Source organism: Lemur catta, chromosome 15 (genome assembly GCF_020740605.2).
Source record: "Lemur catta isolate mLemCat1 chromosome 15, mLemCat1.pri, whole genome shotgun sequence".
Classification (NCBI taxonomy): domain Eukaryota; kingdom Metazoa; phylum Chordata; class Mammalia; order Primates; family Lemuridae; genus Lemur; species Lemur catta.
The window spans coordinates 9,502,307-9,528,846 of NC_059142.1; the positions used below are offsets into that span (position 1 = coordinate 9,502,307).

The window sequence follows — 26,540 nt, forward strand, 5'->3', positions numbered from 1 at the left end:
GACCTCAAAAGAGCTCCCAACCCACGCATGGCCCACCTCTGGCCACGGTGACTTCTGCAGTTCTGCAGATCAGTCCTCACAGAGCAGCCCAGCTTTCCTCCCCTCTGCCCTCAGGACATGGCTGGCCCCGGGCTCTTGCCGACGGATTGCTCAGGGGTGACTCAGGCGTCAGTCCCCGCCCCCAGCTGCAGGGAAGCACACTATCCCAGTGATCCCACTGGCGCCTGCCCTCCAGGATGGGGAGAGTGGGAAAGCCCAGCTCCACCCTGGCCCACGAGCAAAGACACAACATTCTGTCCAGAGAAGCCGTCCTTCAGAGGCCCCTTTGTTTCTCCTCTTCCTTGATCCCTTTGTGTCCTATTTGTGGGTAAAGAGAAATGAACTTCATGAAATGGGGTTTGGTTATTTCAGTCCAAAATTTGCATCTTGGACTGGCACCTAACTTTGGAATTTTACATCTATTTGATCTTAGTGCCTCAGTTAAACTTGCAATTTAATATCTGGTTACATATACATATGTAGGATTTACCAGCCTTCTATACACACACACACACACACACACACACACACACACACATACACTCCACTGTTACAGCATCGTATTCGACTCCACTGTTTCATTCTTTACTTTTATAAATGGTACTGAGATAAACAATAATATGACTATGTCTACGTTGACATTCTTAATTATTGCCTTGGAATAAATGCCCATAAATGAAAGCACTGAGTCAAAGTTTTCACTTACTTGTAAGGATATTGTCAAGTTTTTCTTCCAAAAGATTGTAGCAATTTATACTGCCACCAGCAGTGAATGTGTGACAAGCCTTTTTTCTCATGTCTTACCAAGATTGTTTTTTATTATCTGATAATTAAAATCAGTGCCATTTGCATTTTTTATTATTGGCATTGGTTGCTATCTTCTGTATATCAGTTTTTGGTGCTTCTTTTATGAATCACTTACTCATCTCCTTAGCCAATTTCTTTATTAGGATATTTATCTTTTTTTCTTATTGATTTGTAAGAGTCTTTTGTATATCAAATAAATTAACCCTTTTCTTGTGTGTAGGTTATAAATATTTTTACCTAATTGGTCTTCTTCGTTACAGTTTCTTTCTTTTTTTTTTTTTTGCTATAAGAAGGGTTTTTAAAGAGTAAAATCTACAAATCATTTCTGTTATGATTTCATCCTTCAATGCATGCTCACAAGATCTTTCCCCAATGCAAGAGTATATTAATACATTCATTTCTACTTTCTTCTAGTTCTCTTATGGCTCTGTTATTCCATTTAAATATTTGGTATTTTTTCTTATAATGCATGTAGCTTTTTTGCATCCCAAATAGGGTTGTAAATACCACTTTTTAAATAATATGTTCTTTTCCCACTAATTTAACATACTAACTTGATCATAATACTAAATTCTCATCAATACCTGGCTCTATTTTTATCAATATTTCTATGTAGACTTGAACTGCTAACACTCTGCTTTAATTTCTGAAGCTTTACAATATATTTTAATAAGCTAGTTTTTTCAAAATGTCATTTGCTTTCCTTCATATTTAGCATTCCAAATAAAGTATGCAAATCATGCTATATACAGTTTGGAATCTTTCTGTCATTTTCCAAGACCTGTTAGGATCTTGATTTACTGCATCAAATTAACTTGAAAACAAAAATTGACATCTTTATTGAATTCTGGCATCCAAAATTATCATGGACAACCCCTTTGTCAATAAAACATCTATGCTGAGAAAAATATTCCATTCTCCACGGTCCTGACAATTCAAGGTGACATTGTCCACACACTTACTTCTGGATTCGGGTTTCCCTCCATCAGCAGACTGGACACAGCCTGCCTCCTCCCAGCTCTCTGTTACACCCAGTACACCTGCTTTTAGCCTCACTGAGACCTCTCATCCCTGGAGCCCTCTACTTGTCTTCTCTACCGGCTCTTTTGACTTCACTTCTGCTCCCACCTGGCTCAGACTTCATGGTCCAGCACCAGAATTGCTCTCTCTCCAACACCACAATTCCCCTGCCCACGATGCCCGCTATCAAACCCCAGCCGGCTGTCGTGTCCAGCTGGTCCCTTCTCTCCACCTGCATCAGGCCGCTGAGCCCTGCAGGAGAAAATCACACAGCCTTAAGGTCACTGTGAGTCATTGCACTCAGGACATCCAGCTCCAGTGGGCCACGGTCCCCAGTCAGTCTGGGTCCATCACTTCTTGGTATAAAATGGGACAATAATAGCTACCACTCTGGAAGAGGTGTTGTTGGTGCCTCTTCCAGATCCCTGTTCTTGATCATTTCATCCATTCGCCAAGCGCTGTGAGTATTGGCTGCTACTGGCTCACAGACACCCCGTTTCCCAGAGACTTGGAGTTATGCAGTCCATGCACTCACCCCCAGAGCGGGCAGCCCACAGTCAGTGACTGGTTGACACAGGTGTGCAAAGGCTGGTCCTCTTGCCTCCAGGTGGGATAGCTCTGCAGTGGGATTTAGGCTCCAGAATCTTCCTTGGATCAAGCCAAGACTAGGCTTTACCTAAGACCACATCCTTGCTTGGCACCTAGTCCGTGTCCTCACTCCCTGATAGGTGTTCTCTGAGGAGCACTCCCTCGATAATTCCTAGTCACCTGGATCCCTGTCTCGGGTCTGCTTCTTGGGAACCCAACCTAAGACACTACCTTGTAAGGTAATTGTGAGAATTAGGTAAGCTAATGTATGTGAGTCTCTTTCAACAGTTCCTAGAACAAGTATCAGTATTATTGCTACACAAGAATGCTGCGTCTACCAGCTAACGCTCAGTTGAAAAAGTTCTGTATTGGGTGATTCAGGAATTAGTTCCAGAGTAAAATTTTTTTTATTTAAATACATTTAATGGGCACAAGTGGTTTTTTGTTACATGGATGAATTGCATAGTGGTGAAGTCAAGGTTTTTAGTATACCTGTCATCTGAATAGTGTACATTATACCAAACAGGCAATATTTGATGCCTCAGCCCCCTTTCAACCTCCCCCACTCTGTATCTCCACAGTCTGTCGTCCCACTCTGCATGACCATGTATACCCATCATTTAGCTCCCACATATAAGTGAGCACATGCACCATTTGTTTTTCTGTTCTTGAGAGTTTTCACTTAGGATAATGGCTTCGAATTCCATCCAAGTTGCTGCAAAAGACATGATTTCATTCTTTTTTATGGCTGAGTAGTAGTCCATGGCACATATACCACATATTCTTTATCCGCTCATCAGTTGATGGGCACTTAGGCTGATTCCACATCTTTGCAATTGTGAATTATGCTGTGATAAACATAGGAGTGCATGTGTCTTTTTGATATATAATTTCTTCTCCTTTGGGTAGATACCCAGTAGTGGGATTGCTGGATCAAATGGTAGGTCTACTTTTAGTCCTTTGAGAAATCTCCATCCTGCTTTCCATAGAGGTTGTCCTAATTTACATTCCCACCAACAGTGTATAAGCTTTCCCTTTCACTGCATCCGTGTCAACATCTATTGTTTTTACTTGTTAGTAATGGCTGTTCTGACAGGTGAGGTGATATCTCATTGTGGTTTTAATTTGCATTTCTCTTATGGTTAGTGACGTTGAGCGCTTTTCCATATATTTTTGGTCATTTGTATATCTTCTTTTGAAAGATGTCGGTTCATGTCTTTTATCCACTTTTTAATGGGGTTATTTGTTTTTTTCTTGTTGATTTGTTTGAGTTCCTTGTAGCCTCTAGATATTAGTCCTTTGTCAGATGTATAGTTTGTGAATATTTTCTCCCATTCTGTAGGTTGTCTGTTTACTCTGTTGATTATTTCTTTTGCTGCAGAGAAACTTTTTAGTTTAATTAAGTCCCATTTATTTATTTTTATTTTTGTTATTTTGCTTTTGGGGTCTTAGTCATAAATTCTTTGCCTAGGCCAATGTCCAATCGAGTTTTTCCTAAGTTTGTTCAGAATTTTTATTATTTCAGGTGTTACATTTAAGTCTTTAATCCGCCTTGAGTTAATTTGTGCATATGTTGAGAGATAAGGATTGAGTTTCATTCTTCTGTATGTGGCTCTTCAATTTTCCCAGCACTATTTATTGCATAGGGCATCTTTTCCCCAGTGTATGTTTTTCTCTGCTTTGTTGAAAATAAGTTGGTTATAGGTATATGGTTTTATTTCTGGGTTCTACTCCATTCCATTGATCTATGTGTCTACTTTTATACCAGTGCCATGCTGTTTTGGTTACTAAAGCCTTGTAATATAATTTGAAGACAGGTAATGCAATGTCTCCAGATTTGTTGTTTTTGCTTAGGACTGCTGTGGCTACTCAGGTTATTTTTTGGTTCCATATGAAATTTAGGATTGTTTTTTCTAGTTCTATAAAAAACGTTGGTATTTTCACGGGAACTGCTTTAAATCTGTAAATCACTTTGGGCAGTATGGACATTTTAGCAATATTGATTTTTCCAATCCATGAGCATGGAATATTTTTCCATTTGTTTTTGTCATCAATGACACAAATCAGTAGCATTTCTATACACTACTAACAGCCAAGCTGAGATCAAATCAAGAACTCAACACCATTTACAATAGCTGCAAAAAAAAAAAAAATACCTAGGAGCATACTTAAATAAAATTAATTAGACAGAAAGTATATATATATATATATATATATATATATATATATATATATATATATATATATATCCCTGGCTGAGCTATCTATCCCTAGAGAAAATGTGAAATTGGTGACATGTAGTCTAAGAAAACCTGGTGGCTGTTGCCAATAGCTTTAGATTGAGATATCTTGAGGGCTGTGCTCCTGGGGGGCCAGGTGGACAGACTCATCTTTCTGTTCAGTATAAGGAAGAATTTCCAATAATCAGAACTTTCCAACAATGGAAGAGCTATTTCACCACACTGTGAGATCCCCTTCACAGGGAACAACCAAGCTGAGGCTGGAAATGACAACAAAATTCCAGCCCAGGGAGGTGGCTGGATAAAACAACCTCTAAAGGACCTTGCTTTGCTATGACTTTTGAATTCTTTGAGTTCTTGAGTTCCTAAGAGAGGGGGCTCACCGTCAGTGGCTCCATCCACACAGTGTGCCCGCCCTGCTTCCTTCTTCCCCACAGAGGGTGCTCGGGTGTCCACACGGGTGGGGCAAGGCTGGTGCTGTGTGGAAAGAACTGGGAGAGGCTAGAGATCCTATATGATGCCTTGATCAGCGTGGCTGACCCCAGCAAGGTAAGGCCTTCCAGCAGTCGGCTTGGGTAACCCCTGTGCACCGTTAGCCTCCACTCATTGCTCAGGCCCAGCTCTTGGGCCAAGTGGGGGAAGTCTGGTGATTGCTTTGGGGAATGGGAAGAGGTGAACCCACTGACCTTGACATAGGCATGTCTGCCACCCATGAGGGGTTGTCTCATTTTGATGACTCACCATGACAAAAATTTGTTCTCTGGCCAGTGATCTTCACCCTAATTCTATAAAAGTCAGACTTAAAAGGATCCAGAAGACAGGGGAGGTCGCATGTATGGGTTGTAATTACAAACACAGTTGATTAAAACAAAAAACAAAAATAACAAAAGTTCAAATGCTCAAGTGCTATCTCCTTCAAAGAAACGAGGGAAATGAAATTGCCTCCCAAGAAATCTCCTAGGAAGTGAACAATGAGGCTGCAGTTTTCCAGGCATTTGTAGAGCATTGTTCAGGGAATTGCCTTCAGAGCTTCCTTTCGGAATTTTTTTCTTAATCGTTGCCCTTGAGGTTGGATTTGATGTTTGGAAAGAGCCAAAAGTCATTTGGAGGTGAGTATGGCCTTTGAGGAGAGGGATCGAACAGGCAAACAGGGCAACACCAAAGTCTCCAAAGTGTGTTTCTTGGGATGTTGTTAGGTATTGGGTGAAAATGAGGTTTTGTGGTCAACTGTGTGGGAAATACTGTTAATCCAAGCTTGTCTGGTTTTTATACTGAGGGACTTTGGGGAGCCTTTGATACGCTAACACGCATTGTGTATCTCCAAGAACTTGGAGAATAGTCTGTGTTTCCCAAACAAATGAGACCAGGGAACCCCGTCTTCAAGGGCACATCTCAGGACTAGTGTTTGCCAAATACTGGGATTGCATTGATCTCATGGCACAATCAATGTGCCCAACCTCCCCATCTAAACCAACAGTCTTGATAACAGCAAGTGTCTAGGGCTGAACATAGTTTCTGGCACATAGTAGGTGTTCCAAAAATATTGTGTTGAGTGTATGATTTTGGTCAAAACCAAAATGTACTACATTTTTGCTATGAAGTTCTGTGATGGATTTTCTTGCAGCTTGTAAACCAGTTTGGAAAGTGGTTCCCAAAAAGGAGCTCAGAAATGTTAAAAGTAACAATGTTACCACTGGAATCAGTGCACAGCCAACAAAGCGAACCACGGTGAAGGACAATACTCATTTGGATTTACCAGTTCTGGAACCTTGGCCAAAACTTTAGACTTTATTTTTACAGATTTATGTTTGGATTTGTTGTTGTTGTTGCCCAGGTCCTCAAGAATGTATTCTCCATCCATCTTCAGCCCAGAGTCACTTCTGCTTCTTCCTCTTCTTTTTTTTTTTTTTTTTTTGGCAGTCATTTTGTGAGCTTTGAATTTCAAAAGGGGTGGCTCTTAGATTGAGGGTCCCCCAGGTCTGCAAGAGGGAGGGGATCCCACACATGGTCTGCCTCTCTCGTTGGTTCAACTGACATTCACCCCAAAGCTGGTCCCATTGAATTTCTCGGATATCAGCTGTGTCCTGGAAGTGGCAAAAGAAGTCCTGGATTGCTACGGCTGCGTGGACATCCTCGTCAACAATGCCAACATGAAGGTGAAGGGCCCTGCCCATAAGATTTCTCTGGAGCTAGACAGAAAGATCATGGATGCCAACTACTTTGGACCCATCACACTGACCAAAGGTCTCACGAGTTTGACTTTCCCACGGGTATCTGGGACAGTTGATGCTAGCGGGGGCTCTCTTACGTAGCTGGGACAGTCTTCAAACTCTGGATGGAACCCCCCAACCCCCTCAGAAAAAAACCCTACTTCTTTGGTGAGGGCTTTTAGCATTCTCACTGTAAGTGTTGATGAAAGAAAGGGGATTTAGGAAATATATTACTGGTATATTTCAACTTCCCTCTCTGTGAAACCCCCTCTTCCCACCCAAGCCCTGCCCTTTACCACTCTCTGCCTACTCAGAATCCATCGCTTCCCTCCAATGCAACATCTCTGGCCCATTGTCTTCATCCTTTGCATACATTTTGTTCTATCAACCTTGCAGTTGATCTGCTGCTAACCATGACAGTCGGTCAAAAGAGATTCTGTCCTCAGAAATGAAGAAGAAGGGTTTATCCCCACACTACAAGAGACCAGGTATTCTTTCAACCCCTTCACAGAAACAGGGAAGGCAGGAGGGTGTCTCCCTTTAAAAGGTCAAGTTGTGGTTCCCATGTGGACCTGTTTGAGGGGCCAGGAGCCACCCAGGTGGAGAGTTTTCACCACCAAGTTGAAACGCAGGGCTGCAGCCTGGGAGGGTGGGGCTGGAGAAGCCCCTGGGGTAGAACCACAGTTGAAGCTCCTCCCCACGTTTATCAGAGCAGAAGCTCATGGAGAATGTAAGCATGGAGAACCCCTCCATTTGGGGAGTGGGGTGCCCTGAGGAGGCACAGGTTTAGAGCCGCCTTCTCTGCAGCCAGCTCCCATGCCAGGAGCCTCTAGGGTGGGATTCTGAGGAGTGAGATAAAGGGAAGAAGCAATTGGGGCAGAAAGATGCCGCCCAGCGTGTCTAGAATGGTGCCCCAGAGATAGCAGTTTCTTCCAGTCCGGTCCCTGTGGACACACCGTGCAGTCAGCAAAGGTGTGTCATCCTAGCAAAGCTTGACAAGGACTGTCCACTGGCATCAAAGTGAGGAACGGAAGTGGAATGGAAAAGGGCAGGACTGGTTTCCCCTTCTGGCTGCACCTCTAACCCGCTGAGGGCCCGAGTCTAGTCGTGAGCCCCGGGCCTCAGGTCGCCCATATTTGACACGAAGGGGCTGGGCCTAGCCCACCATTCAGACAGCGGAGTCTTTGAACACTGTCTTCTCATTTCTGCCACGTCCCCGCTGCATCGGGACTATTATTTACTTAATATCTTTCTCCAAATGTCCTCACTTTTAAATTAAATTCACTTCAGGAGGAAGGCCTTATAATGCCAACAAAATGTTAAAATCCCTTTCACTTTCAATAAATAGAAGGCAACCTGAACACTAAACAAAAAAAATTCTCCCAAGGCAGGCTGAGATCTCCAGAGTCTCCCATCTCTTTGTTAAAAGGTTGGCACCTGCAGGAGAGGCAGCAAAGACACGTTAGAACCAGCAGGAGACTTCCTTCTGGAGGCAATGGGAGAACTGAAGAGACAGTACCTGTCTTACCGTTGAAATCCATGTCACTTAATGCACATTGGGGGGGTCATTTAAAATCACCCAGTAATTCACCAGCTGAGTCAAACCCACTCTTTGGACACACTGGATAAAAGATTGCCATGGCCATGCCATCTCTGCCCTGCCACACTCTAATCACCGTGGAGGCAGCAGAGCCATGTGTGATGATGGGGGTGTGGCGAGGGTCTGCACCGCCTGGGTCGGGCCGGGATTGCGAACCGTGACTCATCCTCCCTGTCTTCCAGCCCTGCTCCCCAACAGGATCTCCAGGGGAACAGGCCAAATCGTGCTAGTGAATAACAGCCAAGGGAAGTATGAAATCCCGTTCCACATGGATTGTGAGTTGCTAAGACGAAAACGTTGTCTTCTGTTGCACGTCTCATGCTAAGACACGAGCTGCTGTGTCCACGACACGGCGTGTGGTTACGGGGGAGGGGCCCGGGATGAGACCGTCCATCCGCTGAATTGTCTTCCACCCCTGCACTTCCTATTTTTTCGACCACCTGCAGCTGGCAGGTCACCCTGGGAGATGCTGACACAGAAAACGTAAGGTCTGTCTCCCCACAAAGTTCACGGTCTCACAGGTGGGCAGGACACGTGCTGGCAGAACATGACAACGCCAGATGAAGGTCACACTCCTGACATGGACACACAGCCCCAGCTCAAATGGCCCTTCCTCCATAAAGGTGCGCTTGAAGCGCAGGGAAGATTGCAGTTGGGAAGGAGAAGGACGGGTGCACATCACAGAATGGGACAGGGACAGAGACGTTCTGAGGAAGACAGAAGGAGAAAGGGTCAGGATTTCAGGGCAGGGGCAGCTCCAAAGATGGATCCTTTAAAAAGTTCAAGGGGGAGAAGGGCTTCTGGGTGCATGTTCATGGGATCTAGTCGGAAAAATTCTGGAGATGTTCCCACCTCCCATCAGGTAGGTTTTGGGAGGATGGGGAACATGCTTCATGGCCCACAGTTCCATGTGCAAAGCAGAAGCTCAGAAAACGTTCGAGAGGTAGTAGGGTGGAAGGAGGGAGGGGAAAAAATGGGTAAGTCCCTGTAGGAGTTTGCTCAGGATTTCAAAACAAAATACCGCAGGCTGGCAGCTCATACAAGAGAAATTTATTTTTCTCACAGTTCTGGAGGCTGGAAGTCCAAGATCAAGGTGTGGGCAGGGCTGGCTTCTGCTGAGGCCTCTCTCCTTGGCTTGCGTGTGTCCAGCTTCAAGCTGTGTCCTCACGTGGTCTTTCCTCACGTCCGACGTCTCTGTGTGTCCAAATTTCCTCTTCTTATAAGGACATCGGTCAGGTTGGAGTAGGCCGAGCCTAATGGCCTAGTTTTAAATTAATCACCTCTTTAAAGACCTGTCTCTAAATACCCATTCTGAGGTACTGGGGGTTGGGATTTCAGCATATGCATTTCAGGAGGGAGGACACGATTCAGCCCGTAATATCCACCAGTAGTGTTTTACCTCCCTTTTTCCACTTGTGGGGTTAGGTAGTTTAAGCCCACGGTGCTGTAAGACTGTCACATAAGAATGAAGTTTATTTGTCCTCCACGTGGCAGTCTCGCTGGGAAGGGCTCAGGTCACCAGGCACCACGGTGCCCCAGCGTTGTCGAGGGACCCAGGGTCTTGCCAAGTCATGGCACTGATACCAGTGGTCACAGCTGGGTCCCTGCCCCTTTTGGGTTCTGGCTGGCCAGAAGAGCAGAGAGTAGGGGAAGTCGTGCCCAGCATCTAAAGCCCCAGGCCGGGAGGTAGCACCCACGACCTCTGCTCACACCCTATGGGAGAACCCGGTCACACCTAAGTGCAAGGGACACTGGGGAGCCCAGTCCACCTGGGGCCCAGGAGGAAAGGAAGGATGGCGCTTGGCCCACGCACAGCAGTTTTTGCCGCATCCTTTTTCCTCCCTTCCCCAGCCCGCTCATAAATCTCCCCATGGTTCCTTGTAGTTTTCAACTTTCCATACATGTTCCTTTCAGGACCTGACAACTCTTCACTTTCCTTACCCCACACCTTCATTCATTCAACAAACAGTGTCTCAATGCCTAAAGCCAGGTGCTGGGGACACAGACAAAGGTGACATGATGAACAGTGAGGTATGGGCACTGCAATGGGCGCTTTGGCCACCGACCCATATAGGACAAACTCACTGGTTTCCCTGGAGCAATTCCCAAACACAGCATTGAGGGCTAAGAATTCCCACGAGGCCATCTCCACCCCTCCAGCCATAATCTGGCTTCTCCGCAGCTGAGGAAGGAAGGGGTGCAGAGTTTCCCACGCAAATGTCTGAATAAAGAGATGCCACCCTGGACCAGCCCCAAGCTCTCTTCTTCCTCCTGGTCTGGCTTTGGAAGGACACAGCAGCGGGGAGGGGGGGTTGACATCGGAGTGCCCAGAGGTCTGCTGACTGCAGGAGCGGGTCTCTTTTGACCACGCAAAAGAAATGCAACATCCCTGGGTGCCACCATTTCATTAGCATCCACCCAGGTGGGGGCACTGGGGGCTCTGAGGCTCAGAACCAGACACCGGCATCACACCATGTGTCCTTCCTGTTGCAGGCGCGCGCCCCTCTCCTGCACTAGCCACACCACATGGAAACCACTGCCCGTGTGCCTGCCCTGCTGCCAGGCTATGGGTGTGCTGCCTCTGTCCCACCTCCAGGGCCCCAGCTCCTCATCCAAGACCCCACCCAGAGCAGGGGCTTCACTGTTGAATGACTGAAGGAATCTGGGAGTTGGTGGATAAATGAACAAGCTGAGCCGATAGCCTTTTTCTTGATAACACTTGTATTGAGATATAATAAACATGCCATACAATTCGTCCATTTACACTGTACAGTTCAGGCCGGGTGCGATGGCTCACGCCTGTAATCCTAGCACTCTGGGAGGCCGAGGTGGGAGGATCGCTTGAGGTCAGGAGTTCCAGACCAGCCTGAGCAAGAGTGAGACCCCATCTCTACTAAAAAATAGAAAGAAATTATCTGGACAACTAAAAATATGTAGAAAAAAAATTAGCCAGGCATGGTGGCGCATGCCTGTAGTCCCAGCTACTCAGGAGGCTGAGGCAGAAGGATTGCTTGAGCCCGGGAGTTTGAGGTTGCTGTGAGCTAGGATGATGCCACGGCACTCACTCTAGACAGAGTGAGACTCTGTCTCCAAATAAATAAATAAATAAATAAATAAATAAATAAAGTGTACAGTTCAATGGTTTTTAGTACACTGACAGTTGTGCATCCATCACCACCATTTGAGAACATTTTCACTACCCCAAAAAGGAAGCCCCCCACCCCTGAGCTATCACCCTCCAGTGCCCCATCCCCCCAGCCCTAGGCAACCCCTGATCTACTTTCTGTCGCTCTACATTTGCCTACTCTGGACTTTCCATGTAAATGGAATCACACGACACGCAGTCTTTGGTGACTGGCCTTTTCACTCAGAATGTTTTCAAGGTTGACCCAGGCTGCAGCATGGGTCAGTGCTGCGTCCCTTCCATGGCTCAGTGACATTCCACTGCGGGGATACACCGCATTGCATTTATCCATTCGTCAGCTGATGGACGCCTGAGTTGCTTCTGCTTTTTGGCCCCTGTGAATAACGCTGCTCTGAATGCTCACGCACAGGGTTCTGTGCGGATGTACATGTTCACTGCTCTTGGGTCCCCCTACGAGAGGAACTGCTGGGTCACGTGATAGCTATGTTTAACAGGTGAGGGCCAGCCAGGCTGTTTTCTAAAGTGGCTGTACATTTTATGTCCCCACTAGCAAAGCACAAGTGTTCTATTTTCTCCACTCCTTGCTGACAATTATTGTCCATCGTTACGATTCTAGCCGTCTTAGTGGTGTGGAATGGCAACCGCTCACTGTGGTTTTCATGTGTATTTGCCTGTTGGCTATAACAATCTGCTTTATGTCGGCAGAACTGGGTTCACCGTGAACCACGAGGGGAGTCCTAACGGGGCAAAGAAGGCAGGAGGCCTGGGTTCTAGCCAAGATTCTGCCATCTTTGGCTGTGCAACCTGGTGCCCTTCACATAACCTCTCTGTGTTTCTCATGCTTCGCTATTCATAAAGTGGGCAGAATAGCTCCTCTGTGTCTTCATTCAGCGTATTACCGAGACAGCCGAGTGTCACACAGGTGCAGAGAGGCTGCAACGAGATGATGTATGGAAACTCACTGCACAAACCAAGCAGGGGCCGCCTGGGGGCACAGGCTGAAGCAGGTGCCCAGCTGCGTTTGGTGTGGCCAGCATGATGGCAATGTATTTTTAATTCATAATTTAATATTTAATTATTTAAATATTGGGATATTTCAATGAAAATCAGGACTTCCAGCTCCTCCTGAGCAACCACAGGGCCTGCCTTCCCGCGGCAACAGTTGGCTGGAGCCAAGCTCATTCTTCTTTATTCTTTTTTCTAAATGTTTGAACGACTGGGTTAATTTGAAAGCCTTGTCTTCAAATCCTAGAAATTATTTCTTCTGCTTGGTCTAGTCTGTTGTTAATACTTTCTACTGTATTTTGAATTCCATAAATTACTCTTTCATTTCATTAAGTTCTGTTGTATCTTTTCTTATATTATCTATCTCTTCAGTGAACTTTTCATTTATGGCCTGCATTTCTTTTTTTTTTTTTTTGGTTTCTTTGTGTTGGTTTTCAACTTTCTCATGAATCCGGTTGATCTTACTTACCATCCATATCCTGAATTCCACATCTGACATTATGGCAATTGTATTTTGGTTTGAGTCTATTGCTGGAGAACTACTGTGATACTTTGGGGCTGGGAAAGCTTGTTTTTTTCCTGTTGCCAGGTTTCTTATGCTGGTTCCTTCTCATCTGAAACCCGACTCAGCTCAAGACGGATGGGTTTGTGGTGCACCTGTTCTCCTCTGCTGGAAACGCTCTTACTCGGTCAGGAGATAGAGAGGCCCCCGGATGGTGCACTTGAGTCCTGCTCTGGATGACTGACCAGGCAGGAGTGGGGTGGGTGCACTGTGAGCCGTTAGCACTGCTGCTGTATAGCTCACGTGTCACCATTGCTCTGTGGTTGTCACAGGCAGTTGACATGCTCTAGAGTGAGTGATCACTCTGGCTAGTTCCTTCCATCAGCAGTGACAACTGTTGCCCGCAGTGGCTTGAGTGCTCCCCTGCCCAGGTCCATGGGCAGCAGCGTTTGTTGGCCTGGGGCAGTTTGAGTGCTGCCCTGCCCAAGATGGTGGGTGGTAGTGGCAATTGTCTGCTCGTGTCTACTTTAGTGCTGCCCCACTCATGTCTGTGGGCAGCAGTGTTCCCTGGCCTACGGTGGCTTAAGCACTGCCCAACCCAAGATGATCAGTGGCAGCAGGGACCAGCACATGGCAGCCCCATCTTTCACACTACCCAAGTCCCCCACCAGTGGTGGGGGCACAAGGCACCTGCCCGTGGGACATGCAAGAGCCCCCAGCCCCTCTGCTTCCTCCCTGGCCTGGCAAGGGAACTGGGGAGGCAGTAGCAATGGTTGATCTGACCCCTAATAGACACAGTGCTCTGGGGCTGTGATCTCAAAATGCTACCAGCCATGCCACCCAGGGTTCCCGCTAGTGGGGCCCTGCCAAGACTTCTCACCAAAACTGCACCACAGCACAGTCTCCAGTCAACTCTCTCTGTCAGTCCAGCAGCCTGCTACAGTGGAGGGTCCCTTACACAGCTCAGACTGCTGAGTGCACGGGAGAAGGGTTAAGCCTAGGGTCATCTCCTCTGTCCCTTCTCCACACGCAGATACCTTCCCTAGGTGCCTCTGATCCCACAGAGTGGGTTGCATCTCTTCCCTCCCCCTCACTTTGGGAGCCTCCTGTCACCTTCATATTGATTCCCAGTGTTCTCTTTTAGATTATCGATCTGAAAGTGAATATCCACTGAGCACTTTCTATCTTCTCTGTGAAAGCAGCGTGTGCAGTCTGCTTCTGGCCCTCCACCTGGGCCCCTCCTCCCAGGAGACACACTTTCTGATTTTAGTATTAATATTTAAAAATGTTTAAATGTCTCTTTGTTGTGTGTCTTTTTCTATAACTTAAGCTTAGGCCAGTCATCCTCGCACATTCCCAAGTCACTCAGGGAGGCTAGGATTGGCATCCAGCCTCTTGCATCTAGAAGAGCAAAGAAAAGGAAGAACTCTTGTCTGTTCTGCCATTACTGAAAATTGAAGTATACTTAGAATTTATCATGCTGCTCAAAAATGATTCTCTTTAATAACTAGGCTAGCTCTAGTCTAAACCAATAAGAAATCACATCACAAAAGTTCTAAATATACCCATGTTGGGCCGACCTACAGTTCTATTGGGTCTTTGCTAGACTTAATTGCTGAAAATACAATATTCTCTAAGGCATTTTACAACCCAGGGAAACTACTAATATCTGAAGATGGGAAAAAGGGAAAAATATAAACATTTCCCTCAGCTTCTAAGTAATTTCATGAAACATTTGTTCAACGATAACTCTACAGTAAACTCTGTGGTAGGCTGTAGAGAAATAGAACTGAAAGACATCTTTTGTCCCAGACCAATTTACAATGCAGTGGGGAAGACAGATGGCTGGACCAAAAATTCAAAAGGTTGGGTAAGCACTGAGATATAGGGGCAGGTAAGAAGAACATTAGTTCTGGGGGAATGAAACATGAACTGCACCTTCAAGGAGGAGAAGGGGACAGTCACAAGCGGAGAAGGACTGTTTCCTTCCTGGTCAAATCAGTAGCTTTCAAAAGGTTAGGGAAGGGAGACCAGCCAGTGGGATGCCAGAAAGGTGGCCTGATGTGGATGAAGAGTGAAACCAAAACTGGGAGCTGCACCTGAACCGTATGACAAGGGAGGGCTGAATGGGGACAAACTTACCTGCCTTCACGGGGCATTGGGGCATCGGTCCATTTTCCTGGAAGTGTGACATCATAAGCAAAAAGGTGACAAGATCATATGTAGATTTTAGAATCATTCCTGTGAGTAAGTGAGAAGGAAAAATCAAATGGTGTCAGAGCATAGGCAAGGAGACACACTGTGAAAGGAATCTTATGAGCAAAGGGCTAAAACCAGTTTTGTAGTATTTTAATTATGCCCAATGTTGTTTAAACAGACCTTTTTAAAATTAAAAAGTGTACAAAAACATTTTTACTGATCTCTGATTCCTGATTCTGAAACTTCTACATGTTGTAAGTCTACAACAAATCATCAGCCCCATGAATGAGAAATATATTCCAATGAAATAAGCCAAAGAAACAAGATAAAAACTAGACAAAGTCACCTGCAGGATTTTCTAATGTTTCTTGTCATCCTGAAGCTTCCAGCTTCTAGGACAATGATTCAGGTTTCCTTTATCCTGACACCCAAAATTATGTCTCCTCTGTTGGGCCTAAGAATATCTAGAGTTACATTTAGGTGACCATAATGTGTGGCGAAGAGTGGACCCTGCTGGCACGATCACAATGACCCTGTTTGCATCCAATACAGTGCTCCACTGTTAACCTGTAAATAGATATATTTGCTTTCTAGACAAATTCTAAGAGGCCACAGAAACTGGCTTCTTAGCCATATGGAATAATCCATAGGTGAATTTCTTTCAGGATAGACCAACACTGATGTAGACAATAATCCTGACGTATTGTGATCCTTCAAGCCAGACCAAAAAGAAAATCTGGGATGCAAGGCTCCAACAGAAGAGAAATGTGGGCTGAGGCCATGCTGGCAGTTGGTGGACCTGCTCTATATCTTCTGGGGAGACTGGAGCCCAGTGTGGGCCATGGTCAACTCGAGCTGAAGTAAAGACCTCCTCCTGCGTGTGCATGTGCTTGGTACAGCTATGCCATGCTCATAAGTACCCTAAAAACTACAGGAAAAAAAAAAGGTAATACATGAAGTGTACGTGCCCAGGAGGCACCGCTCTAGAACCACACAGGCTGGGTTCAAAGCCTGGCTGGGCCACTCCCACCTGTGTGACCTCAGGAATGCTCTAGGGCTTAACTGTCCTTTTACCCAACTTGTGAAAAGAAGTGAGCAGAACCCGCCCGCCAGGAAGGGATGTCATAGGGGGCAGCATCCAACCTGGTCTGGGCCCCGTGCTCCCTTCTCAGAAACCCTCGCAGCTGGGCTGGCGATCCCTGTGGCAGCGCAGAGGCAGGGGAGAGGTCCAGGGAGGAGCCTGGCAGGATCGGGGCTGTCCCCGGGCTCGGCCTCCAGCAGGCCCTGCCACCGCCTGTGACGGGGGACAGGGCGGCCACACGGCCACAGGCAGCCCGCGCGGGGCCCTGGCCCGGGCGCCCTGGAGCCCGCAGCGCCGGCGCCCAGGCGGGAAGGGCTCTGGCCCGGGGAGCCCTGCAGTTCCCCACAGTCGCACGCGGTGGCCCATCTCGTGCCACACACCTGCCGCCAGCAGCAGGAGCTGCCCTTTGCCCTTTGGCGCCTTTTCTCTGCGCCCTGGGCTGGGCCCCGCGCTCGCCCCCGCGTTGGCCGCGGCGTGGCCTCTCTCTGTCACCAGTTCCATTGGGACGTCACAAGCGCCCCGCTGACCAGTGCTTGCTCGGTCTCCGGGAGAGCTGGGTGCTCGGAGAGGTCTCTCCAGTTCTTCTGCTCTCCAGAGACACATACTGCACAATTTGCCCTAATGGGCAACTGGCTGAGGAAGCTGAATCTCCCCACCCTCCGCCGGCCCCCTCCGGGCCGCCATCCCCCCTTCCCTGTCGCCCGCGATGTCCCCGCGCCAGTCCGCGCCCACCCCGCGGCCCCTGCGCCCGCCTCGCGGCCCGTCCGCAGGCCACCCGTCCCCAGTGGGGGCCGCCGGCCTCTGTCCGGGGGCTTCTTCATAGCCCCCAGGAGGGATGCTCCTCTCCCGAGGGCGCGCTACCCCCTGGGGACCCTCCCCAGCACACCTTGGCGGGAGGCCCCAAAGAAGCCTGCGCTGTCTCCTGCCTCCTCCATCAGGGCCACCATCCGACGGCACAGAGCCGTCAGGATCCCGCCTCTCCAGCGACGCCAGGTGACCCTCCTGCCTTCACCACGGGGGCCGGAGGTCAGGGCTACCAGGCCTCTAACCTCCAGCCACCTCCCCATGTCTTGCCAGGAGCAGAAGCAGGAGAGGGCCCAGGTGACAGCAGAGCAGCAGGAGGAGCAGGAGGAAGAGCCCGAGGAAGAGCAGGAGCCAGAGCAGGAGCCGGCTCGGGCGGCGGAGGAGGATGTCGCGGAGACCCCCGGGCTGCACGGGGAGACGGGCCCTCCCGGCGGCGGCCAACCACCAGCGCCACCAAGGCCCCGCTCTGCAGCCTCGCTCCAGGCGCCCGTGTCTGGGTCACAGGCCGAACAGAGTGGGGGCTCTTCGGCCACCAGGCAAAGGCCCTTCAAGAGGGCAATGCCCATGCCACCGCTGCTGCCACTGCCACCACCTGTGCTGGGGCCACTGTCATGGGACAGAGGTGAGCTGCCCCCACCTGCGAAGCTGCCTGCCATCGCCGCGGAGGAAGACCGAGGCGCCTTGGGGGAGAGCATCGGGGATCAAAGAAACACCAAGGTCGTGCGGGACAAAGCAGAGGCCTTGGAGGATAAGACACAGGCCCTGGGAAGCTGCGGGGCCACCCAGCCTGCCCCCGCTCTCTCCCCTGCTGCTCGGATGGCCCCCTCCCAGCCCCGGGCCTCTCCTGACCCCGACCCAGGTCCTCCCACCCCTCACTTGGCTGCTGCCCCTGTGGTCCTTCCTGTCCCTCCACCTTCCTCCGCAAGCCTCACAACCCCTAGCTGCCCTGCGCCTGTTCCCGCTGCCCTTCCTCCTCCCCGTGGGGCCAGCGCTGCTGCGGGGACCCCACCTGAGCGGGACGGAAGCCCTGCCCTCTCAGGCCTCCCCGCAGCGCCTCCCGCCTCGCACCTGCCCGCACCTCCTGGCCCCCTACCCTTCTCCTTGATGCTGCCCCCCTGCAGAACCGAGTCCCCCACTCCCATGACTGTGGATTCCCCTCCTCCCCCTTCCGTCCAGAACCCTCCTCCTCCCTTCCTCCTCTCCCTTCCTTCCCCCTCCTTCTCCAACCTTCCTCCCCACCTGCCCTCCTTGGTGCTGCCCCACTGCAGAACCGAGTCCCCCACTCCCATGATTGTGGATTCCCCTCCTCCCCCTCCCCTACCCAACCCTCCCCCTCCTCCCCTCCCCAACCCTCCTCCTCCTACCGTCCCCAACCCTCCTCCCCCTCCCCTGCCCAACCCTCCTCCCCCTTCCCTGCCCAACCCTCCTCCTCCTCCTCCCCTCCCCAACCCTCCTCCCCCTTCCCTGCCCAACCCTCCTCCTCCCCTCCCCAACCCTCCCCCTCCTTCCCTCCCCAACCCTCCTCCTCCTCCTGTCCCCTCCCCTCCTCCTTCCTTCACTTTCCGTCCTCCCATTTTCATCTCCTCCCCTCCTTCTTCCTTCTCTATCCCTCCTCCTTTTTCCATCCCTTCCCCTCCTCCTTCCTTCACCTTTCGTCCTCCCATTTACATCCACTCCCAGCCTCCTCCTTCCTTCCACGCCCCTTCTTCCCTTTCCTTACCTTCTGCTCCTCCCACTTCCCTCCCCATCTCTTCTCCCTCATCCCGTACCCATTCTACTCTTTCCTTCCCCACTGGTCCTCTAGTCCCTTCCCCCAGGAACCCTCCTTTGCCCAAGGGCACATTCATCTCTTCCCCAGCAGCCAAGTCCACCGTCCAAGGCAGCCCATCTGCCCGTGTGACCCAGCGACCTCATTTAGACGCTGAGGTCACAGATATGGACACCACTCCCCCTTCTGCCGCCCATGTTTTCACCTCTCCCGCAACCCCTACTGTGGTCTATCCCCACGTCCCTGCAAAGAACAGAGTCCCCATCCACCCCCCTCCACCTAGGGGCCGCGGCCCCACCCGCCAGCCCACACTCGGGAGCCCTGCCGGGCAGCAGCAGAGAGCCTCTCTTCCCAGGGCCCCTGTCGTCACGAGCCTCCCCACCACGGCTCCTCCAGTCGCCCCCATTCCAGCGGGCAGGGCCTCTGCTATACCATCGTCCTCGCCGGCCTTTGACCCCGATGCCATGGACACCACCCCTCCTTCCTAGGCTGTCATCTTCTGGCCTCGGTCTCCTCCTGCCTCCTGGAAGAATTCCATCAGTTTCCAGAAGGGGCATGCTGGGGGCAGAGCAGCGAGTGGCAGCAGTGTGTCAGCGCAGGTCACCAGTGGCATGGGCAGGCCTGGACGGTCCTTCACGGGACCCAAACCACAGCCAGGAGCCGCCCCTAAACCCATATCTTGGCTCCCTCGTGGACAGTGACTGTACTGCTGCCCGGGGGACATGAGGAGCTCCAGAGGAAGCCGTAGGCCCGGCCCGTCCTCCAGCCCGGCCGCCCGGGCAGCCTGCTGCCTTCCCCCTCTGACCGGCCGCAGCCCTGCCGAGTGGCGGGCTGTAGACCGCCTGGCCAAGAGACGCCGCTCCTGGAACTTTATCCTCCTAAAATAAAAGCCCCAGTGTACCCGAAAACACACGTGCTATTGTTGTTCCTAGCGGTAAAAAAGTAGATATAAAGCGAATGCCCTCAGCAGGAAAATGACTAAATAAATAATAGTACCCTTTCATAGTGAGTGCTACACAGTTACTGACATTTCATAATGACTGTTATAAAAGAGAACTATACCTGGTAACTCAAAAGAATTTATACAAGGTATTGCTGAGTCAAAATCAAGATGCAGAAAGCTCATATATACACACCCATTTTTGTAAACAGTGCCAAATTTGGACAGATAAATGTGTATGTGAACGTAACTCTACAGGTCTACACAGGACTGGATTACAATGGACCCAAGAAAGAAAGGGCCGTGTTTGCTTAGTAACCTGGTGACTTGGTGGGAGGGAATTCAGTGATGCAGGGACAAGGAGAAAGAAAGAAAGAAAACCAATCAAAAAGAAAACGCTTGTAGGTGACAGCAGAAAAATGGCAGCATAGGAAGTCCTGGCCTCTCCCTCGAGCAGGCACTCAGACCCAGCAATGACACACACAGCAGTTCCCTAGGGAGAAGTCTGGAACCAGTGTAGGCTCCTACACACAGGCCAGCATGAAACCAGCCGCACTGAAGCCCACAGGAAAGGCCAAGAAGCCCTCTAAGCACAGTCCCTCCCCTCCGCACGTGCCCCGTGATCGGCAGGAAACCCCCAGCTCCCAGCTCCTCCCTGGGAAGGGAAGGCAAGGACTGAACCGCACGTCCAAGGTTCTGACTTTTCTGAGAGCTGCCCAGGGGACTGGTTTATGTCTTGCCTGGATCTGAGCACTGACAGGAGAGGACCCCAGTGTTGGAGCCACTGAAAACAAAGATGGCAGTTTGGACCAGCCCACAAGCACTCCCTACAGCCCCGTCCCTGGCTCAGCGCAGAGTGGGTGGGTGAAGAACCCTAAATCCGAGCTTCCTCCTGGGGTGGGAAAGAGATGGACCATGTGTCCAACACTCCACCTTTCCCCCAGGCTACATGAGGGTCTGGCCTCTGCCACGCCTGTCTTGAAGCACACATGGGAGCCACCATACTACAGACACCCAGGAGCCCTGGGAGCACAGACAGCAGTTTGGACTGGTGAGAAAGGACTTGCCGTGGGCCTTCCCCTCAGCTCAGCGAGAACGCAAGCGCTCCAGCTTCTCCACGGGCTGCCCCAGGGACTGGCTTCCGTCTTGCCTGTCTCAGAGCCCTGGTGGGACCTGGCACAGTGGGGGAGGGGCTGCCACTCCTGCTCAGCCCCAGCACCTGAATGACCTGCACCTGGTTGCTATGGCACCCGGGGCTGCACTCTCCCTCACCATAGAATCTGCCCTAGGCAAACAGGGAGGTTTTCCTGTGGGGGGCGGGAGCGTGGGCACTCTCCCAGCGCAGGGCATCTCAGAAGCCCACAGCATTCTGCTGTGACATCCGTCCACGCTGGCCTCCTCACCACCCAGATCAAATTCACAGACCTCCCCGCTGTGTCTCCAGCAATCCGCTTGAGGCCAGAGGGCACAAGGTCCACACATCTTTTTATTATAATTATTTTATATTGAAACAGTTTAAAAGCCACAGCAGTTATAAAATAGCACAGATAGTTCCTGTGAAGCCTTTACTCAACTTTATACAACCATAGTACATTGTCAAAGTCAGGCAGCGCCATTGGTACAATGCTATTAACTGTTAAACCACAGACCACACTTGATTTTCACCGCTTTTTACATGCACCTTTTCTTTGTTTTCTTTTCTTTTCCTTTTTGCTATTTTTGCCTGCTCCTCCATGGGTTGGAACATGCACCTTTTCTTGGTGTGTATTTCACTGAAATTTTATTCTCTGTGTAGATTTGTGTTATTATTATCACTGCAACCAGGATATGAAACACAAAGAAACTCCTTCATCTCACCCCTCCCCTTAACCGCAGCCCCAGCATGCACTGATCTGTTATCCGTCACTACAGTTGTGTCACTTTGAGGATATTAAATGGAATTGGATGAAGTGTAGCCTTTTGAGAGTGCGGCTTTTTTGCTCAGTGTAATGCCCTTGAGATCCATTCAAGTTGCTGTGTATGTCAGTGACGTGGACCCTTTAATTGCTAAGTAGTACCCCACGGTGTGGTTGTACCACAGTCTGGCCACTCATCCATAGAAGGTCATCTGGGTTGTTTCCAGTTTCGGGCTATTAGGGATAAAGCTTTTACGAACATCTATGTACAGGTTTTAGTAAGAGCATACATTCTCATTTTTCTAGTACAAATACCCAGTAGTGGGATTGCCAGATTATATGGCAGGCATATATTTAACTTTATATATATATATTAAAAACCTACCCATACTCTTTTCCAGAGTGGCTGTATCATTTCACATTCTCACCAGCAATAATTCAGTTTTTAAAAATCTTATCATACAATTGTGCTTGTCATACAGTTTTATATCACAGTTTAAAAATTCCTTAAATGTGTTTTGAAAACATGCTTTTAGTGTCTGCAAACTATTCTATCATCTGGATGTACCATAATACATTTTATCAAATGACTTATTACTAGATATCTAATTTTCAATTTGTGGTAGGAAAATTCTCATTATGATCAACACCTGTATTAGTCAGAGACTGGCCAGGAAATGAGACACTGCTCCAGGGATTTCAGAGGGACTTTAATACAGGGAGTTTGCTATTCAGTTGCTGGAAGCACTGAGAAGCCAAAGTCAGTGAGCAACTCAGTACCTAAGGAGAGCAGGAAAGCCTTAGAGGTGAAGTGACGATGTGAGGAGCTGTGAGATAGAACTATCTAGTAGGAATGAGGACTCTGGCAGGCACTGCTTGGAAAGTGCTGGAAACACAAGGAAGAGCTTCCTGTCTGCTGCTAGCTGAGACACGGAAAAGACAGAGCTGCTTCTGGTGAGGCCACAAAAAGCAGAGAGAGAGTTGAGATGCACCTTCAGTTCTCCCAGCCTCCAATCTCCTGATTTTCTGCCAGTGCCTCCCCTGGTGAAAACTATCCAGAAACCTAAGGACAATAGAGCCTGGGAAATGTGTGTTCTCTTTTTTTTTTTTTTAAATTTGAAACAGGACAATAAAGGTGGGCATGAATCTGACAGCAAACAGGCCAGACATTGAAAAGCACATCATCCTTGCATGCAAGTGTTTGTGCACATCTTTGATTATTTCCTTAGGATGCATTCTTAGAAATGGAGCAATAGAGTTACTGGATCAATGGATAAACCATTTTAAGGGGTTTGATATGTACTTGATGTCACTAAAGGTGTCCCCTAGAAAAAAGTTGCACCATTTACACACACACCTCCCAGTCCCTGGCACTCAAATTACCACTTGAAAACCATCCCCCAGTTCCCCAGTATGACAGAAAGAAAATTATATATGATTGTTTTAGTTTGCATCTTTTATTTTGCTAGTTAAAAAATATTTGAGTTTTAAAAATTTTTTTCCCAAGATTATATCCCTTCTCATGAGAATTGACTGTTGATATTTTCTCTCTTTTTTTCTTTTTCTGTGCTCACACATTTTAAAAGTAGGTTTATTGAGGTACAATTGACATACAACAAATTGCTTATATTTAAAGTGAAAAATCTGATACATTTTGGTGAGTGTATACACCTACGGAGCCATAAACATCAAGAAAATTAACACATCCATCACCTCTTGAAGTTTCTTCATGCCCCTTGGTAATCCTTCTTCCCACCTCTGCCTGTCCACCCACCCACACTGTCACCAGGCAACCGCTCATCCACTCTCTGTCACTATAAATTGGTTTGCATTTTCTGGAACTTTGTATCAAATTAAGTCATATAGTCTGTTTCCTCCCTCTCTCTCTCTCTTTGTTCTAGCTTATTTTACTCAACATAATTATTTTGAGATTCATCCAGTTTTGGTTTTTATTCACTCATTGTTATTGCTGAGTAGTATTCCATCGTACAGGTATACCACAGTCGGTTTATTCATTCACTTTCTGATGGACACTTGGGCTGGTTCCAGTTTTTGACCAGCACAAATGAAACTGCTGTGAACATTAGTGTTCAAGTGTTAGTATGAACAAATGCTTTTATTTCTCTTGGATCAGTGACTAGTGTGGGATGATAAACGTCTACTTAACTTTTAAGAAGCTGCCAACTGGCTGTTCCAAAGTGGCTGCAGCACTTTACATTCCCAGCAGTGCTGAGAACTCCAGTCTACCCCCATCCTTACCAACGTTTGGTGTGGTCGGCCTTTTTAATTTCAGCCATTCTAATATGTTTCCAGTGTAACTCTTGTATGTATATACTTAAACATACATTGTTTTGAAAGAACTGTTTTTTGTTTCGATTATTCCAATCTCAGTGTGGCTAAATATTTTACCATATTTTCTAGGTTGACACTTGGCCTGAGTTCACCTCCGTTCTAACCAAAAAATTCCTCAGTTCCCTTAGGGATCCCATAAAACTGTGTTCTCCCAGAACAGAGGTCATTCCCATTATCTCCATGGGTCCTGATGACAATCGTGGATTTTTTTGTTTGAGCTGGAAAGCAAGCTAGTGTAACATCACAATGTGGCAGGCCTTCAGTTTCTCCTATGCTTTTTTATGCTGTCCCCTGCTTTTGTTCTGAGACAGGGTCTAGAGCCTCTAACGTGGCCCTCATAGGCAGTTGTACAAACTTTATTTTTCATGACAGCAATATCCAAATGCAGAATTTAAAGCACCTGATGACAGCACCAAATTCCTGATGTATCCCCCATTTCACAAAGGCACATTTGCAAATCAAGTTTCAGAGCTGGCCATAGGGAACTCTTCATTGGTCTCCAAGAGAAATGGAAAAATGCATCCGTCTGAACAACCACAGCTGTTGATTTGTGCTGTGTGTGTGGAAAGCAAAGCATCCAGGCACTGGCCCAAATGTAGAGTGTAAATAAGCAGCACAAGGCGGATGCTCACTAGCCCTAGAGAGACGGACCGAAGGACTCCGCAGATACTCCACCTGTTGATTTGCTCTAATTTCAGAGAGAAGAGAATCTCTTACAATAAAATCCCTTTTGTTTTGCAGAAACACAGTTGTGAGTGAAAAAGACATTGCCTTTTAGAAACATAATCTGATGATGATTTGTTTGGAAACGCATTGAGTCCAAGGTCCTTCTCTACTCTCCAAAAGAACAGAATAGCACTTCCTAAATGAGTGAATGGTTATAGGAATGTATGATATGTATAAATAAATTCATTCAGCAAAAATTTATTTATAATGTATGTTTAGCACTTTCCTAGACATAATCCTTGGCCTCATGTAGCTTGCAGTCTAGAGGAAGAAGATGGACATTATTCAAACAACATACAAGTGCATATATAATTAAAATGGAGATGAATGTTTTCATGGGAAAGTACAAGGTACTATGTGAGGGTGTATATCTGGGACCTGCACTAGTCTGGGAGTCAGAGAAGTTTTCTCTGAGAAATGACACTTAATTTGAAACCTAAATGGTAATTAACTGAATGCAGAGATGAAAGACGTGCGTTCCAGACAGCGGAAACAGCATATGCAAAGGCCCAGTGGCAGGAGGGAACAGGATCCTTTTAGTGTAGACAGGGCGGGGCGGAGCGGGGCGGGGCGGGGTGGGGGGTAGGAGGTGAAAGGGAAGGTGATAGGAAAGGTAGACAGGGGACAGACAATGAGGACTTTGTAGGACATGTTAAGTTATTTTGGCTTTGTCCCAAAAGAATTAGGAAAGTCACGAAAGAGCCTGAAGTGGCCATTTATCTGATTTGTGTTGCCAAAAGATTGCTCTGGCTGCAGCATGGAGAAGCACTGAGCGTGGTATCTGACTGAAAGTCAGAAGACCTGAAAGCAGGTTAGAGCAGGACACCCCGTGGGAGGTGATGGCTAAGGGGGCGGCAGGGGCCATGTGTCGGGGGAGGCTCACTAAGTATGTCAGGGAGCATTCAAGATGACGTGGGTTTCTATCTGGAGCACCTGCGTGCTGGCGACGGCCTTCATGGAGACCGGGAAGACGTGGTTGTCTTCTTCAGGGAAGAGCGGGTTTGGGAGTTCAGTTCAGTGTCAGACACGTTGTGTGGGGGTGACTTCGAGGCGTTCTCAGGGAAGACAAGTGGGCAGAGGTCTGTGTGGGTCTGGAGCTCAGGAGAAAGGCCTGCTTTGGAATGACGAATGTGAGGGTCGCTCTCATACAGATGGGGGCTGAAGGTGCGGGTACGTATGCCTTTGTCTTTACCAAATTGATAGCAGGTGTCAAACCAAACCAGGGGGGCTGTCAGTATTAAATGTCTGTGTACTTAAGGTTAAGTCAACCAGGAGAAGGAGAAGTAGATGGAGAGCTGTCGGGAGCACGTGGTGTTGTGCAGGTCCGGGGGGAAAGGCGTCTTAACACGGGCGTGGTTAGTAACACTCACGATTTCTGAGAGGCCAAGAACTATGAGGCCTAAAAAATAATGTGTTAACTTTAAAACAGTTTACTGATTATTATTAGACAGGTTTGTCTCACCTCTACAACCTTGTTTTATGCTATATCCTTGTTTTTTCTTTTGAGGTATGTGTTTGTCTATACAGATTTTCTGTTGTGATCTTTCTTTCTGAGTGTTCTCGAAATACATATATTGTATGTAATGGTATAAATTTAAAAATAATCTATGTTTAATTTA

At 48.2% G+C, this 26,540-nt stretch overlaps 1 long non-coding RNA gene across 1 annotated transcript in view; it reads right to left on the reverse strand.

Moving 5' to 3' along the window:
• Nucleotides 1-11,380: 11,380 nt before the first annotated feature.
• Nucleotides 11,381-26,540, reverse strand: part of LOC123650843 — a 43,161-nt gene continuing 28,001 nt past the window's right edge. Inside the window, exons 2-3 of the long non-coding RNA XR_006739500.1 lie at nt 15,299-15,397; nt 11,381-11,397 (exon numbers count right to left, since the gene is read on the reverse strand). This is a non-coding gene — a long non-coding RNA (uncharacterized LOC123650843). The remainder of the gene's footprint in view (nt 11,398-15,298; nt 15,398-26,540) is intronic.